Genomic DNA, 4,608 nt, shown 5'->3' with positions numbered 1-4,608 from the left:
AGTATCATAAACTTCCACCGAATGGTTTCAGAGGAGTGGTTGTTTAAATGGGTGTGGATGGATGGACGGAAAGACGCCGGACGGATGATGGACGGAAGGCTGGACGCCGGACGATGAACGATCAAAATAGCTCACCCTGCGCGCTTTGTGTTCAGGTGAGCTAACAAGAAAGTAGGTCAGTAGGTCACATTCATGGTCATGGCCAATGTAACCGCATTTGGCATTTTGACCAATATAGCATATTTTGCAAGTGCAGGGCATGTGCACTAATATGCACATGTTTATAAACACTTTTGGCATAACTGACGAATGTCCTGCTAGAAAAACACATAATCATTGTGAATTTGACACAAGAGCAACGCGGCCGAGTTGTCGGAATTTTACAACAAAATTCCAGATCGGTCAGTTCAATGAATTGTACTTGGGTTAAATTTCGCCAAAAGAGCTCGGATGGTAGATAGCCAGCGACTGAAGATTCTTGTAAACGGAAATAACGTTAACAAGAGCTGTCGTAGGACAGCAACGCTCAGCTATTCAACATCCTTTTCAATTGAATGAATACAAAAGTCGAAAAAGGGGCATAATTTTGTAAAAATGGGAAACAGGCTTATGGAACCTGCACATTGCTTATCAGCTCATGACAGTGGAAAAGTGTTTGAAGTTTCAATCTACACTGCTTAAGACAGGTTAGACTGTATTCCCATTAGTTGGTACTGAGATACCAGCTTACATATAAGAATTTAACCAAAAACTGCTAAGTTGTAAAAGGGGCATAATTTTGAAAAAAATGCAAAGTAGAGTTACTGAACCTTTGCACTGCATGTCATATCATGACAGTGAACAAGTGTGTGAAGTTTCAATCCATCCCCATTAGTGGATACTGAGATACCAGCTTACATACAAAAACTAAACCAAAACTTTTTAAGTCGAAAAAGGGGTATTATTTTGAAAAAATGCAAAGTAGAGTTATGGGACCTGCTTAGTGCATGTCAGATGATGACAGTGAACAAGTGTGCGAAGTTTCAATCCATTCCCATTTGTGGGTACTGAGATACCAGCTTACATACAAAACTTTAACCAAAAATTTCTAAGTCGAAAAAGGGGCTTAATTTTGTAAAAAAGAATAGAGTTATGGCACCTGTGCAGTGTAAGTCAGTTTATCACAGTGAACAAGTGTGTGAAGTTTCAATCCATTCCCATTAGTGGTTACATACAAAAACTTAACCAAATCCGGACGCCGACGCCGACGCTGACGCACGGGTGAGTCCAATTGCTCTACTATTCTTTGAATAGTTGAGCTAAAAATGGAAATAACCATCAAAGTAACAGCTACAAACAAATTATATCAAAATTCTTTTGAAATTGCAAAAAAATACCTACCTGTTGTAAATGTGTCCCAGCTAGCATTATTCAGACAGCTCGATCGCGTTGCTCTTGTGACAATTTCACCATGATATGTGTTTGTCTAGTAGGACTTTCGTCAGTAATGCCAATAGTGTAAACGAACACATGCATGCTGGTGCACATGTCTTGCACATGCAAAATATGCTATATTCGTCAAAACGCCTAATTTGGTTATTTTGGCTGCGAGTCGGCCAAAAATAAATCAATAATTAGCTGCAGTACTTATTCAAAGGTCGGTATGTGAAATTTCGTGTGAATACATGCATTATTAATAAAATAGCAATAAAATATAAACTGACCGATTAGGAATTTTATTGAGTGTACATTGAAGTAACACTTAGCACAAAGTACGAATATAAATTTTACCAAAATAGCTACTTATCTTTTCTACATTCAATTTTCTCTAAAATACTGAACATTAAATAATAATCTGGAATATAAAATGTAACATGTTTCTATGACAATCAGTTGAGTTTGACAAGGTGTTTGACAAGGTCGATCACATAAGACTAATTTATAAACTACAAAGCCTTGGTGTCAACCCACAAATTACCGATCGGGTCAAATCTTTCCTGTCCAACCGATCCCAGAAAGTCGCTGTTGATGGTCATTTTTCCAGTGAACTTCCTGTACTGTCTGGAGTTCCCCAGGGGTCTGTTCTTGGGCCATGTCTCTTCCTGGTATATATCAATGACTTACCAGACTCAGTCAAATGTAACGCAAGAATGTTTGCAGATGACACCATAATATACCTTACCATCAACTCCATTTCAGATAGTGTATCTCTGCAACAAGACCTCATTAACTTAGAAACCTGGGAGAAGACATGGTCCATGGAGTTCAACCCGGACAAGTGTGAAGTCCTTAGAATCTTTAGAAAGAAAAATCCCGTGGTCTACCCCTACAAACTTCACAACATAGAGTTAAAAACTTGTGAGGCAGCTAAATACCTAGGCATAACCATTTCCAAAGATCTAAACTGGTCCAAACATATTGACAATATCACTTCCAAAGCAACTTCCACTCTTCGCTTCATACAACGGAATGTGAAAACTGACAATAAAAAGGTCAAAATTGCTGCCTATAACACCTATGTCCGCCCTCAACTTGAGTACTGTTCAAGCGTCTGGCATCCTTGGCAAAAAAAACCCTCACTAGCAAAGTCGAAAACGTCCAAAGGTCAGCTGCTAGGTACGTCATGTACGACTACAGTTACACCAGTAGTGTTACACAAATGCTGAAAACTTTAGAATGGAATACACTACAATATAGAAGGTTACACAACTCATTAGTAATGTTTTATAAAATAAGGACCCAGACAGTTGCAGTCGATCAATCTCATCTTATTCCAACTAGAAACCTAAATTACTTAATCCCCATGTCTCACACTCAGTACTTTTCTAACTCCTACTTCCCAAGGACCATCCGTCTCTGGAACTCCCTACCAACTTATGTTAAATCTAGCCCCAGTCTCGGTATCTTTAGAGAGAGGCTGGCGGTGGTCAGTATGTAATTCTATTGCCTCTGCCCCATTTTAACTGTAGCATACTGTCTTTTTTAGCTTTTATTATTTTAACATTGTAACATATGATTTCTTTAACAACTGTTTCTCTGACAGCGCCGCCCAGTGATAGTCGGAAATCGACGGTTGGGTGAAAGATGTAGATGTATTTCCAATTCTCAGAAATGGCTTCCTTTGAATTTAGAACAAAACATTAAACGTTCAAAAGACAATGAAACAAGCAAATTCGATGAATTGGTATCCCCCGCGAAAGGGTTTGTGGGGAGGAATGGCAAAAAATATATCCAGCAAAAAGTTAAGGATATTACTAAGAAGTTAATAATTTCATTAATCAAAATCAATTTAACAAAAGACGAATATTTAAAGTGTTCATAATAAATGTATGTTACGTTGATCCTGACTAAAGAAAGTATTTTGAATGGAATATGTTTTCTGTAATAAGCTTAGCTTTTAGAATTAAATGGAATTATTTGAAATGTGAGCTTGAAGTGAAACTAGAATGAAATATTGTCTTCGAGTAGTTTGGCACCAAGTGTTGCTGTTTAACATGAACTTAAAAGAACAGATGTCTTTAAGAGAACACAATCAAGTAAGATATCTTGAACATGGCTGGGGTGGGGGGCGAGGTGGGTGTGGTTACAACTTCACATGTTAAAGGTTTGAATATGTTTTTAAAAAAAGGAATGGAAAAATATATGTATTTATACTTTTTTTTTGTGGGGGGGGGGGGGGGGGGGGGGGTGCGGGTGAACGGGTGAGGGTACAAAACTTCACATGTTGAATATAAAAATGATGGAAAAAAAAAAAACTGTCCGTAAGACAGCACGCTCGACTTTTCTCAGTGCTTGACTCTGAATTTGAGCTTGGCCAGTAAAAAAAAAAAAAGTTAAAAAGGGGCATAACTCTGTTAAAATTAAAATTATAGTTATGAGAATTGTGTCTCCTGGTGTAGACTTTGATAGTAAATAAATATTTTGAGTTTCAAGTCAAAAGCTTTAATAGTAACAGAGATATCTGACTTTATCAAAAATTTTAACAAACAAATCTAAGTTAAAAGGGGTATAATTCTGTCAAAATTCAAACCAGAGTTATGGGGATTGTTTCTCCTGGTGTAGACTTCAATGGTAAAAAAGTATTTTAAGTTTCAAGTCAAAAGCTTTGATAGTAACAGAGATATTTGACTTTATTAAAAACTTTAACTAAAAATTCTAAGTTAAAAAGGGGCATACATGTAATTCTGTCAAAATTCAAACCAGAGTTATAGGAATTGTGTCTCCTGGTGTAGATTTTGACAGTCAGTAACTTTTTTGAGTTTCATGTCAAAAGCTTTAATAGTAACAGAGATATTTGACTTTATCAAAACTTTTAACAAAATTTCTAAGTTAACAAGAGCCATGTTAGACATGGCCAATCCCCCACCGGGCATATTATAATTGAAGGCTGAAGTTCCTGGCAAGTTAGTGTCCGAAAGTATTAATTTTGGGAAAAGCTTTGAAGAACCATTTAGTTGTGGTCCGCATCAGGGGTTTAAAAGATGTGGAAGAAAGAATAAGTCAGTGGTGAGGTGGTTTACTGCTAAATTTTATTAATTTTCATGAACAGTAAAGCTATGACGTTTTTCTATATGGCTACTGTAAAAAGAAGGAATGGAAAGCTAACAGGGAACACTAGTGCCAGAATGT

This window comes from Mercenaria mercenaria, chromosome 12 (genome assembly GCF_021730395.1).
Source record: "Mercenaria mercenaria strain notata chromosome 12, MADL_Memer_1, whole genome shotgun sequence".
Lineage (NCBI taxonomy): Eukaryota > Metazoa > Mollusca > Bivalvia > Venerida > Veneridae > Mercenaria > Mercenaria mercenaria.
This window is presented reverse-complemented; position numbering follows the sequence as displayed.